At 37.8% G+C, this 14958-nt stretch overlaps 1 protein-coding gene across 3 annotated transcripts in view; it reads right to left on the reverse strand.

The window, feature by feature from the left end:
• The window catches only part of SLC39A10 (solute carrier family 39 member 10), a 119757-nt gene that overhangs the window by 32834 nt on the left and 71965 nt on the right, over positions 1-14958 (reverse strand). The gene's annotated exons all lie outside the window — the stretch shown is intronic.

Consider the following 14958-nt stretch of genomic DNA (forward strand, 5'->3'; position numbering starts at 1 on the left):
ACACCAGACGCCCTGCTCAGGGTTCCAGTGCCAGGAAGAGAAGTCCCCATAACTTCTGGCTGGAAAAACCAGCGGGAACTGAGGTTCATGGAAGCTAATGCAGCTGGAGCCCCAGGCAGCTCCTTAAAGGGCCCGCGCACGGACTTATCGGACTCTCTCCCTCTAAGCTCGGAGGGGAGGCAGCTCGAGGGGCGCCAGAGACATACAGGGAAGAACTGAGCTGTTTGGCACTGGAGCAACGGCTGGAGAGGGGGCCTTCTCTGAGACAAATGTGCTGTTAGAGGCCTTTGTTCCTTTGGTGAGCCCTTCCCTGGGACAGCAGACAGCTGCCATATCTGGGACTCCAGCAACCTGGGTCACACTGGTATCCCCACCCTGGTGATTCCCTGAGGCCCCGCCCCACCCAACTTTCAGGCCCACCCAAGCTGTTGCCAGTTGCTTTACCAAAGGATTGGCCTGTCTTGGATCCTGCTTCAGGTTTTCCTAAATTCTTTCAAACAAGCAGCATCTGGTCTCAGATAGCCCCATACCTCTCATTAAGTAATACACAGAAACAAACACAGGGAGGCAGCCATAATGAGGAGACAAAGAAACAGGTCCCAAATAAAAGAACAGAACAAAACCCCAAGAAAAGAATTAAGCGAAATGGAAATAAGCAACCTAACAGATGCTGAGTTCAAAACACTGCTTATAAGGATGCTCAGTGAACTTAGTAAGGGCCTCAAGAGCATAAAAAAGGACAAGTCAGAAATGATGGATACAGTCAGAAATGAAGGAGGCATTAACTGAAATAAAGAACAATTTACACAGATTCAATAGTAGAGTATGGAAATACAAGAAGCAAACCATCGAGTTGGAATATAAGAAAGCAAAAAACGCCCAATCAGAACAGCAGAAAGAAAAAAGAATCCAAAAAAATGAGGATAGTGTAAGGAGCCTCTGGGACAACTTCAAGCGTGCCAACATTTGCATCTTGGGGGTGCCAGAAGGAGAAGAGGGAGAACAAGAAATCGAAAACCTGCTTGAAACAATAATGGCAGAAAACTTTCCTAACTTGGTGAAGGAAACAGACATACAAGTCCAGGAAGCACAGAGAGTCCCAAATAAGATGAACCCCAAGAGGCCCACACCAAGACACATCATCAAAATGCAAAAGGTTCAAGACAAAGAGAGAATCTTAAAAGCTGCGAAAGAAAGGCAGCTAGTTACCTACAAGGGAGTTCCCACAAGGTTGTCAGCGGATTTCTCAAAAGAAACTTTGCAGGCCAGAAGGGAGTGGCAAGAAATATTCAGAGTGATGAAAAGCAAGAACCTACAACCAAAATTACTCTATCCTGCAAAGCTGTCATTTAGAATTGATGGCCATATAAAGAGTTTCCCAGACAAGAAAAAGTTAAAGGAGTTCATCACCACCAAATTGTTATTATATGAAATGATGAAGGGTCTTTTTGAAGAAAAAGATAAAATATATGAACAAACAAAATGGCAATGAATACATATCTATCGACAATGGAATCTACAAACAAAATGAACAGGTAGAACAGAAACATTCTCATAGATACAGAGAACATTTTGTTGGTTGCCAGATGGGAGGAGGGTTGGGGAATGGGTAAAAAAGTGAAGGGATTAAGAAGTACAAATTCATTGCTAGACTGACAAACCTCAAAGGGAAAGGGTTAGGGGGTGGGAAGAAATAAACCAAAGAACTTATATGCATAACCAATGGACACAGACAATAGTGTGGGAAAAGGCGGGAGGGGGGCGGGAGTAAGGAGGAGGGGGGTCAATGGGGGAAAATGAGGAACACCTGTAATACATTCAACAATAAAGATTTAAATAAATAAATGCTCAAGAGCCACATTAGATCATGGCTACTATATTGGACACTGCAGACATAGAACATGCCCATCATCTCAGAAAGTTCTATTGGACAGCATGCTTCTAGAATATAGAAATATAATAATTTGGGTCAGTTATGTAACTTAAAATTTGTTTTTCTTTACTAATTCTAGAGTGAAAGGGAGAGGTGGAGAGAGACAGAAACAGTAATGAGAGAGAACACTGATTGGCCGCCTCCTGCATGCCCCCCACTGGAGATGTGGCGTACAACCCAGGCATGTGCCCTGACCAGGAATCAAACTGGGGACCTCTTGGTGCATGGGTCAAAGCTCAACCACTAAGCCACAATGGCCAGGCCAATTATGTAATTTTAAAGTTTTCTAAATAAACTGGTGAAAGTAATTTTGATACTCTGTTTTATTTAACCCACTATATCTAAAATATTATCACTTTAATACGTAATCAATATAAACATTCTTAATGAGATTTAGATTCTTTTTCAATACTATGTCTTTGAAATCATGTATTTTACACTTACAGAATATCTTAATTCAGACTAGCCCCATTTCAAGTGCTCAATATCCACATGCAGCTGCTACTGGCTAGTGGGCTACAAGGTGCAGATCTAAAAGATTTATTTGGGAGGCTAGCTCCAAGACTTTCAAGATAGGGACATAGAAAGTATACTACATTAATTTCTGTTTATCAAAAAAATGTCATTAAGAGACTAAAAAGGTAACCCACAAATTAGGAGTTTACCACATTGTTACCAGTCAAGAATACATAAGGAATTTCAACACGTCAGTTGAAGATCATGAGATAACTTGGTGGGGAAATAGGAAATGTGAATATGCACCTCACAAGAGGATAGCTAAAGTACTAAGAAGTCTATGAAGATTCTCAACCTCAGCAGTCATCAGAGAAATGTAAAATAATATCAGTTAGATACCACTGTATACCCACCAGAATGAACAGAATATAAAAGATGTAAGCAGGAATACGTAGTCTACTGGAACTTGCATACACTGCTGGTGGGATTGTAGACTGCTATCTTTTGGAAAACTGTTTGGCAGAATCCGACAGAAACTGAACATAAGTGTATCCACTCACATGGTAATTCTACCCCTGGGTATGATCAACAGAAATGCACGTACAGAGACACCAATAGACATGAACATGAAAGTTCGCATAATCATTATTCATCATAGTTCAAAACAGAAAAAAGGCCAAATGTTCCTCAATAGAATGAATAAATAAAACTATTATCTTATAATGGAATACTATACAGGAATAAAAATAAAATTATAGCTTCACGCATTAACATAGATAAATTTTACAAATATTAGATTGAGCAAAAAATGACAAACACTGAATAATTATGTTTATATAAAGTCAAAATTTATTAAAACTAAACCAAGATAATGATTATTTTTTAAAAGAAAGGTAAAGGGCAATAATAGTAATTTAAAAATATGCAATGTTCTCTTTCTTGCCTTGAGTAATGGTAATACTTTGTGATAATTCATTGCACTTATACTCTGTGTGCTTTTCTGTATACATAATGTATTTCAATAAAAAGTTTTTTTAAAAATCAAATTTCCTCCAGTACAAAAATGAGAAAATGTAATTTTAAACAAAAATTATAAGGCTTCTTACTGCAAAAACTGAAGTTACCACCTACATGGATAGGATAAATAGCATAAGATATATAGTCTTCCCAACTATATATACAAATTTAACAGTGTCAGTCAAAATTCTGATTGACATAAGCTCATCAGTCTTTGAAAACTGCATAAGCTCATCCAAAATTTAATATGGAAGAGCAAAAAACCCAAGGACAACCAAGATAATTCAGAAGATTTATTACCAAGGTAATAAAGGCCTCATTTTATAAAGTTGCACGAATTAAATACCATAGAACTGGCACTGGGGCAGACAAATTGACCAAAGGAACAGAGTTCAGAATGAGAAAAATAATATTAATTGTGAAAAAATGGTTCCTCTGCATACTATACACAAGTCAATTCCAAGACGATTAAAGACCTAAATGTGAAAAGCAAAATTCTTAACAAATTTTAGAAGAAAATACAGGAAAATATCATGACTTCAGAATAGGAAAAGATTTTTTAGATAAGGTACAGAAAGCACAAGCCTTAAAGAAAAATCTTAATTTAAAGAACACCATAAATGACGATCCTTACCCTATATTTGCAATGTGTATATATAAGCAATGCATATAAAAATCATTATCTAGAATATATATACACATACAACTATACTACACCATGCTATGCTATGTTATTCTATAGTTGTAAAGACAACTATACAAAGGATATGAACAGGACAGCTAGCTGAGCAGCAACATGATTACTAATAATCTAGATAATGTACCAAGAAATTAATAGGTAAAAAATTATTATCTGACAATATCAGAGGTAAGCAAAGATGTAATGGAGAGAACTAGAAGACACTATACATAGCTGGTGGCAGTATATATTGATACAACCATTTGGGGAAGCAATTTAACATCTACTGAAGCTGAATACGAACACACTCTACAGTGTGTCCCACTTCTGTCCATCTGCCCTAGAGAAAAGATTGTACTTAGGCAGAGGAAACACATAAACTCCAGAATCTTTACTGTAATATTTTGAATTTTTTTAAATGTTAACTACCGTGTAACAGGATGCCTTGGTAACAAATAACAGAACAATCAACTCAACAAAGAGGAAATTTTAAAACAAGAGGAAATTTCCATATAAAAAGTTAGGAGATACAGGTGTTCCCGGACAAATACATGATCAAAAATCAAGCTCCTCTCAGTCTCGAGAAACTTGCTGTTGCTTCAACCATTCCATTCTTGCACAACCATATCCAAAGCTGAAGCATTTATCTTCAACCTGCAGAACAGAGCAGTGTTCTTTTTTAACTCTTCACTACTGTCATTCTAATAGCTACTGCCACTGCCTCAAATCCATCCATCTTCAGTTTTTCCTTGGTGTTTTCTTTTCTCAGCACCTTGTCACTGTTACACGTCTCTGATTTTTACACCAGCCTGCCATTCCTAAGTAGTCGGGTAAAATTACCTTTCCTTTCCATGAGGTTAAAAAACAAAAATCACAGAATGTTCAGTACAATCTTTTTTTTTTCTTTATTGATTTTAGAGAGAGGAAGGGAGAGGTAGAGAAAGATAGAAACATCGATGAGAGAACATTGATTGGCCGCCTCCTGCATGCCCCCCCACTGGGGATCTGGCCCACAACCTGGGCACATGCGTGCCCTGACCAGGAATCCAACTGGCAACCTCTTGGTCCATGGGTCGACGCTCAACCACTAAGCCACACAGGCCAGGCCAGTATAATCTTTTTATAACATTAACATATTTGATGCTGACAGCAGACTACTTCTTCCCCACTACAGAAGCTTTCTAATTAATTTTAACTGTCCTTATAATTACTTTAAACCATCAAGATCCTCTTAATTGTTGAACAAAGTGAAATGATTTAGTTGTTATTTAGCAGAATCTACAAAAGTGTAATTCAAATGTCAAAGCTACTTAAATTTTTTTTTTTTTATCCTCACCTGAGGACATTTTTCCATTTTTTGTTCAGGTAGAGTGGGAGGGAGAGAGAGGAACAGAGAGCGAGAGAGAGAAACATCGACGTGAAAGGAACACATCGAGTGGTTGCCACCCGCACAACCGACCAGGGCCGGGGACAAACTGCAACCAAAGCTACTTAATTTTTACTAGCAAACTACCAATTTCATCATCAATCTATGTTTATTAAGTTTAACAATGTCCAATATACAGGGTAGGGGGTAAAAGTAGATTTACAGTTGTTTGTAAGGAAAGTAATACAATAGTTAATAAATGATACATGAATAAACTCTTGTGTTTTGTGTACTCACCGTTGTAAATCTACTCTTGTCCCACCCTGTATAAGAAAACTACATAAATTCTTCTACAAACATAAAGGCTTCTTAGGGAACATTTCCTTTTCCTATAAAGCTATATTCTGATACTCAGACCTGGGGTAGGTTTTGTGAAACATAGGCACATAGAAAAGTAAAAAAAAAAAAAAAAGGTGAAATTATTAATGCAAGAAAAACAAAGTAGTGCACAAAAAGAAACTATTACAAATGGCTCAGTTGTAAATAACATTTATAATCATAAAAATGTAATACTAAATACTGTTCAAAACCAAAATTACAATATAATTGTACTGAAAAACTGGGGTACAGGAAGTGGGAAGGTATATGGAGAGATGAAAAGAATGTTAAATCCTTTAATATCCTTTATTAAACTGATAATGGCTAAAATTGAAAATAAACAAAAAGTAATGAATGTGCTAGAGATGTGGCAGTTAATAGCAAAAATCATTATCTAAAGGAGTTCCTTGTTTCTCAGGGAAGAGGAATATAAAAAAAAAGGGGGGGAACTGATTTTTTTCCTTTTCCCTAAAAACTTCACAGAACTACTTAATTCTTTAAACGATATTAATGTACAATTTTGATTGGAAAAAAAAAAAAAAAAACATTAAAAATAAAAGTAAGCAATTAGCCCTGGCTGGTTTGGCTCTGCAGTTAGAACATCATTGGCCCCCGGACCAGAGAGGCCCAGGTTCAGTTCCCACTAAGGGCACATACCTCGGTTGCAGTTTGTCCCCGGCCCAGGTTGGGGTCGTGTGGGTGGTGATGTCTATGTGTCTCTTTCACATCGGTGTTTCTCTCTCTCTCTCTTCCTCCCTCTCTCCCTCCCACTCTATCTAAAGATAAATGCAAAAAGAAAAATGTCCTCCAACAAGGATAAAAAAAAAAAATTAAAAAGCCAGCAATTATAAATCTTTTAAGTTTCTGTTAAACAAAATCATATATGTCACATGCGGAAAAAAATTACTCAGTTTCAAGATTTTTCACAAGCATTTGTAGAGTTCTAATCACAATATATAATCATTTCAATTACAATTTGTGCTATTATTTTGGTTACTTGTCTGGATAATTCCAAGATGTGAAGAAAGACTACAAAAATAATTTTTTATTTCTTTGTTAATCCTCACCCAAGGATATTCTTTCCATTCATTTTTTTTAGAGAGTGGAAGGGGGGAGGGAGGGGAGACAGAGAGAAGCGGAGGGGAAAGGGGAAGAGGGAAGTGAGAGAAAGGGAGGTAGCGAGGGAGAGAGAGAGAGAAATATCAATATGAGACAGACACATCCACTGACTGCCTTTTGCTTGTTCTCTGACCAGAGCCAGGGATTGAACCTACAACCCAGGTATGTGCCCTTGATCAGACATCAAACCCGAGATGTTTTGGGGTGCAGGTCAATGCTCTATTGAGTCACACTGGCCAGGGCTTGACTACAAAATTTTAAAATCTAAACGTCTTATGACATACTTCCAAAATGGTTTCTAGAGAAATTGTTTTGTTATACTGCTACCAGCAGTATGATCATAGCATTCTCATTAATACTTGGTATTAATTTTGGAATAAGCTCTTGCCTTATTTTCATTTATACTTTTAAAATTATTCCTGGAAAGATCTATTACCCTTTGAGAAAGCATGGAGGGAGATCTGGAGATTATTATGCTATGCAAAATAAGCCAGTCAGATAAAGACAAATATGACATGATCTCACTTAAATGTGGAATCTAATAAAACAAACTCATGGATAAAATAGAACCAGAGGCATGGAAACATAGAACAGACTGATGAATCTCAGAGGGAAGGTGGGGGGAGGGGGGCAAGGGAAGAGATTAACCAAAGAATTTATATGCATATATGCATGGCCCACATACACAGAAAATAGGGGGTAAAGACCTGGGGCTGAATGGGGTGGGACAGGAACCGAGTGGAGGTGGGCAACTGGAGAAAAAAAGGGGGTGACATCCGCAATACCCTCAACAATACTCTCAACAATAAAGATTAAAAAATATATATTCCTGGTGTCTCAGTATTTTTATCAACATATTATGTGCTATTACATAACATGACATTGTCATATTTTCTACAAAAAAATTCAGTTTTCTTCAGTGCCTTTTTTTATTTTATTTTTTTTAAGAGCTAAAGTTTTGTTTGTCTTTTTTAAAATATCCGAATTAAAATGAAAATCTTAAAAAGTATGTTCCACCTCACTCACTGCTGGTGGGAATGTAAACTGGTACAGCCATCATAAAAAAACAGTATGGCAGTTCCTCAAAAAATTAAGAATAAAATTACCATATGACCCAGCAATTCCTCTTCTGGGTTTCTAATCAAAAAATGTGAGAACATTTATTTGCAAAGATATATATACGGTCCCCTATGTTCACTGCAGCATTCACAATGGCCAATGCATGGAAACAACTGAAATGTCCCTCGATAGGTGACTGGATAAAGAAGATGTGGTACATACACACAATGAAATACTATTCAGCCATAAGAAAAAATGAAATACTGCTATCTGTGACGACATGGGTGGATCTTGAGAATATTTATACTTAGAAAATCAGAAAAAGTCAAGAACCATATGATTTCACTCAGTGGGATATAAAACTGAAAGCAACAAATGAACAAACAAAAAAAACAAACAAAAACTCTAGATACAGACAACAGTATGGTGATTACCAGAGGGAAGGGGGGTAGTAAAGGGTAAAGGGAGTCAAATATATGGTGACGGAAGATTTGACTTTGGTTGGCAGGCATACAATGCAATATACAGTTGATGTATCACAGAACTGTACATTATTAATCAATGTCACCCCAATAAATTTGACAAAAAAAAAAAGGTATGTTTGCCCAGCTGGTGTGGTTCAGTGGTTGAGCACTGACCACTGCACCAAGAGGTCACCAGTTCGATTCCCAGTCAGGGCACATGCCCAGGTTGTGGGCCTGATCCCCAGTGGGAGGCATGCAGGAGGTGACCAATTGATGTTCTCTCTCATCGATGTTTCTCTCTCTCCCTCTCCCTTCCTCTCTAAATACAATAAAGAAAAATTATTTTAAGTATGTTCTAAACTAAGTTATAAAATCAGTTGGAATTCCACACTCAAAAAAGATCTATAAGGATAAAAAACATCTCATTGCATTATTATATATCTATAACATATAGTATCTAATTATTCTCTATTGCTATATATTTTATATATAATTGTTATACTACTACATTGAAACCATGTCTTTCTAATATTACACCGTTTTGCTGATTTCATTTTTAAAAATAAATCATCTATCATTTTACTTATCTTGATAAGATATATAAATCCATCAGTTCCCTTCATCAAGAGGCTGTGTTCCTGTACAGCATAGTGTCAAGTATACTTCTTCATATAAACAGAATAAAGAAACAATTCACCTTCAGAAGAGGTGCATTAAGAGTTATTATACCAAAACATTTGTTCAGAGACCTGTAAACTTATGATCATGAATTGCTTTATAAGGGCAATGGGCAGAGAGAAGGGAGGAAAGGGGAAGGGAAATGGGGGGAGAGGCAGTGAGAAAGCATAAAAATATGAATGAAACACGTTCTGCTCTGAAGGAGGTACAAGAAGATGCAATCATCTTTTAAATTAGTAAAGGTAAACTGTGAGAGATGCTGCAAAATGGTAGAAACAGAACGATAGTGGTTAGGTGGTAACTCAAAGTTGAAGGCCAAGGGCTCCACATTCTAACTCCAAGCATAACAAAGGTATTATACCTATAGAAGGAAAATGGAACTGGGAAGAGATGAAAAGCTTCTAAACTATTTAGGCGAAGAACACGAAAATTCGTATTACCTATGAATTTATATTTGACTGAATGTATTTCTACTAAAGTATTTTACTCATATTTAAGTTCTAGGAAAATATAACTGTTTAAAACAATAGCAACATGTGAAATAATGATAGAACACTAAGAACTGGACCCAAGGGTTAGCAGACTTAAAGGGGCCAGATATTTAACATTTTAGATTTTATAGGCAGTAGTGTTTAAGGCAATACTCAATTCTGCCATTATGGCACAAAAGTAGCCATACACAATACATAAACAAATGAGAAGGATGTGTTCCTGTTTTTAATTTACAAAAGCAAGCTGATTAGACCCATGGGACATAGCTTGTTGACCCCTGACTTAACCTACACATTTTTAAAAATTACCAATTCAGTAGACAACTATAGGGGAAAACACTATCTTAAAACTCAAAAACAGAATACATATAGTGAATTCAGAAGAAAGTCTAGAAGTGTGAGGGCACATCTGAAATCGTTTCTTTTTACTTATTAATAATATTTATTATTAAAAATAGGACAGTAGAATGTAGATTTTTATCTTGTTACTAAAGCTAAAAGCTATTTAGATTTTCCTACTTCCTACATGAATAAAAATAAATCTAAAAACTAAAGTGATCACTGACAAGTCTTAGATAATTACTAAAGGATGAAAAATAACTTTCATACATAATTCATAAGTAATTGTAATAACAATACTTCCCAGTCTTATAAAAGTACATAATCTTATTAATAGGCTAAAGATACTTCCTACAACATTCTGCTCCACTTTTCTAATCCTCCAAAACCTCTTTTCTGAATGGAATGGGTGGTCCCCAAAAGTAGGGCACATATTATGGGCAAACATGGCTGTTAGAAATGTTAATGCAAGGTCAAGTATTATCTGACACCTCCCTCTCTTTCAGCAGTAAAATATCTAAAATATAATAATTATAAAATTAGGTAATTATAAAATCATCTACCACTTAGTGAATATAATTTAAACATTAAGATTTTAGATGTTACCTTTATACTTACACCTATAAACACCACCACTATCCCATTCTAATAACATCTTTTAGCATGAAAAATCTATTAAAATACCCAATCCTTGTATCTGTCAACCAAATTTAAAAAAAAACCTAATGAGAACAGAAAAATGTACTTGACACTATATAATAAATTGTGTTGTGGTGTTTTAATGTCTGAACATTAAGTGTAGTCTCTTAAGCAGCTGGAAATTATTTGAATGCTATTGCTACTTAAAACGTTAATATAATTTTAGTTATAAATTGCCTCATATCTACTGAACACACTTTTGAATATTCTGATTGTGGTAAATTTTTGAGCATATCTTTGCTTATTTTGGAAAAACCTGAAGTCATTGTGTGGCCTGCTCACAGAACTTATGAATAGAAAATAATAAAATGAAAAAGTAGTTTGGAATATTGATAACTTTATATAAATGACTACAGGAAATCTTGTGGTTATTAAAGGTCCTAGAGACACTTTTTCAAAGAGCACTCTATAGAAGTCATAGCTCAAAATAAAATTGAACTTAAAGAAAACAACTCACCATCCACATGTTTTTAGCATTTTCAATTTTATTTTCAGTACAGCCAAGGCGATACAAAGGTATATGGAACTAAACTGATCAAAGAAAGCAGATTTTTCTTAATCCTCACCTGAGGATATGTTTTGATTGATTGACTGATTGAGAGAGAAGCACCAATGTGAGAAACATCAACTGGTTGCCTCCACCCCAACCTGGGATCAAACCTGAAACCTAGGTAAAGTGCCCTGGCCCATCACCTTTTGGTGCCTATTATGATGCACCACTGGCCGGGGCCAGAAAGCAAGTTTTTATCACTCTTTTCAAGACAACGCCCAGAGTAAATTAATAAACTTGCTGTCATTCCTATATAAAGCTAATTTCATAGATACATCATTAACATATATGCCTCTTCTAGCTTTGAAAAATCTCCTGTATACTCTTGCAAGGAAATTTGGTATTATACTGTTTTATCTCCACACAAAACTCAACCCCTATTTGGAAAACTGGGGGCTAAAAGCAACCAAAATTAACCAATTCAAAATGACTATGTCTATCTTATTAGAAACACTAACCAGCAGTTGGAGAAAATGCCAAGTCAACTAGACATATAGTGCTAAGGAATCTATTCATAATATAAATAGATCTTGTTTTAGGGAAATGTGAAGGAAGGGAAGGTGAAACTCAAGAAAACTTCAAGGGGAATGAAACACTAGGGGGCAGCAGCAAGCTGTTGGGACACACTGTGCACTCTTCTAACTTGCAAACTTTAAGCTTAAGTTTTCAATGAGAATGTTACTATTTAATGAAAGATGGCTTTATAGGTTTATAAAACTTGTTATAAAGGGAAAACACTAGTTTTGTTTTTATTGCCTACACTTCTTTTCCTTTTTCTACTGTGAACTGTTTTGCATCTTGTAATTATCAGTTTAAAAACGTACTAGTGATAATCTCCTTTTGATATAAAACATTTTGTGACAAAAAAGCTGTGGAGCAAGTGCCCCTCAAGTTTAGTCTGGCAGGGAAAACAAGATGTATGTAATTATAAGTTATAAAATGCAAGAGAAGCAGAAAAAATTCCAAGGGTTATTACATATAAGAGAACAGTAACAGTAGGATAACTATTACTGCAAAGGCCCAGCAGAGAGCATTAAACCTCATTCTGGGGGTAATCAAGTACTTGGGGGGGGGGGGGGAGTAGTCCTTCAACCACTTAAAAAAGTGAAATGTTTGTGTATTTTTTAAAAAGGTAAAACGAAGTAAGAATCTGTAGCCCTTTGGTTCCTTATGTCATTTAATAGTCACGGTAAACCCATGAGGCAGGATTTTTAGTACTTCAAGTTCACAGATAAAAAGATTAAAATAAAGTAACCAAACTAGTTAATAATGGGTCAGGGTTTTGAACCTTGTCTTACTCCAAAACTGTAAATTCTTGCCAATAATGGGGGTAGATGAGAAGAGGAAGAATAGAATAACAAGGTAAATTCTCTTTAACAGCAAATGATCATTCCCACTGAATAACTTCCCTTGCTATGATACCTATGGCCTATATTTTGCCCAGAAATAAATTTAAACAGTAAAAACAAAAAATACTATCCCCTACAGCCTAGAGTAGTAGTACTTGCATACTAAATTTGAGGCCTCCTAAAATGCTTCAAATTGGGTGCTCAAAAAAGGGGAAGAACTATATTTAGTTTTAAACTGTTAGTGGAATTAATATAACTTGTTAATAAGAAGAACAAATATATGTTATCATGTAATATATTATTGATGTCACCTCTTAAGAGAGGGCTTCCTAATCACTTCATTTAAAGTAGCACCAAAGTCATTCCTGTACAGGGGTTCTTAACCAGGGGTCTATGTATTGAATTCAGGTTTAAGTTTGATAGGGAAGAAAAACACATTACTATTAATCTCTGAAATTTAGTTATTCCTTCACTTATGAATGCAAGCAAAAACTACAGTAACATACAGTACCTAACACATATCACTAGAAATCAAATTAAATCCTTTAAAGATCATTTACAGTCCTTAATAGTTTGAAATTAGTCATTAGACCTGCCACTACTTTGTTAATGCTTTACTGAAATGTAGATTACTTCATATTTAATATTTTCATAATTATATTTCAATATAATTGTTTTTTGTTGTAATCCTATGCATTTTGTACATTTAAAATCATTCTGAGGTTCATCACCCCAAAAAGTCCTTCCAGTACATCGTCTCATTTTTTTCTTCATATCACTGTTACTTTTTCTCTCTTCCTACCAGAATATTCAGTGAGGGCAGAGATGTGAACTGTCTGGTATGGATCTCCCAAGATCTTCTATTTTGAAATTTATATTTACTGTTTTAATGTATTACAGATGTCCCTCTTTTCCCCCCATTCACCCCCTCCAACGTGCTCTGCCCTACCCCCTTCACCACACTATTGTCTGTGTCCATGGGTCATGTGTGTATGCACATAAATTCTTTGACTAATCTCTTGAACGACTGATAAAGTTACATTCAAATTTTGTAGAACAGGAAGTCCTAACAATATAAAACAGTACAGGAGTCCTGACTTAAGGCTTTCAATGGTCTTACCAAAATTAATTACGTTCTAAATTCTCCAGCTTTTCCAACATCGTACTTGTTTGTTCTTATGGATAATTTAGGTTAAGTACCCAAACACACACATAAATTAAATTTAAACCTGTCACATGCTAGTGTAGGTCCTTCAAGAATGAGTCAGTTCCAAGGTAAAACCAGAATAGTGAAAGGCACTGAATGAAAGTTAAAAGACAGCATAACTACATTACCTTTTTTTTCCCTATCCTCACCCGAGGACATTTTTCCATTTTTTTTTGTTCAGATAGAGTGGGAGGGAGAGAGAGGAAGGGAGAGAGAGAGAAACATCGACGTGAAAGGGTCACATTGAGTGGTCGCCACCCGCACGACCAACCAGGGCCGGGGACAAACTGCAACCGAGGTACGTGCCCTTAGCGGGAACCGAACCGGGTCTCTCTGGACCGCAGGCCCACGCTCTAACCGCTGAGCCAAACCGGCCAGGGCCATTACCAATTTTTTTTTTAATTGTGTGCTTTAATGTCACTCTTTATTACTTAAAACAGGGACTTGAGTGAACGACCCTTCCACATGAGGGCCGGATCCTGGGTGCTACTTCCTCCTGCGCCCAGATCTAAGGACAGCCCATGTGGGTTCCCACGTGAGCAGCTTCACTGAAGCACAGGAAGACACTCAACGTCACGTCATCCGCGCCCTCCAAGGCCCCCTTCTTCGCTGGGGTACTCGCGGGTCCCCCAGGAGGAACACTGGGAGCTGAGCAGACCCCTCGACCTGGGCAGGGCGGCCGCGCAGGCTCCCCTCGGTTCGGTTCGGTTCAGTTCGGCCCGCTGGGCCCCTCGGCACCGCAGGCAGAAGGGCTTTCAGGAACAAAGCCCGGGCTGCGGCGCCACCTCCCTGCCCACCCGGCCTCGCCCACCCACCCAGCCCCGCCGAGCCCCCCTCCAGGGACCCCGCGGGCCCAGATGCGAACTCCCCTGCGCCCCGCCTCGGCTAGTCGGTTGGCCGGGGAGCACACAAGCCCCCACGAGGCCTCCCGCGGTCGGAGCCCGGGTACCGGCGGTCCGTTAGCCTCCCGGTGCCGGGACTGCGGCGCCCAGGCTCCCCCGGGCCCCCGCCCGAGCCCCCGACAGACCAGAGGGGAGGACAGCGGAGGAAGACTCGGGGGCGTTCGACACCACCCCACGCCCCTCCGAGCCCCGGCTGTGGGTCCCCCCACCCCGGCCCCCAGGCAGCCCGCACGCAGCCCCCTAACCGCCGCCGCCCGCCCAGCGGTCACCGT

Source organism: Molossus molossus, unplaced genomic scaffold (assembly GCF_014108415.1).
Source record: "Molossus molossus isolate mMolMol1 unplaced genomic scaffold, mMolMol1.p scaffold_m16_p_11, whole genome shotgun sequence".
Classification (NCBI taxonomy): Eukaryota; Metazoa; Chordata; class Mammalia; order Chiroptera; family Molossidae; genus Molossus; species Molossus molossus.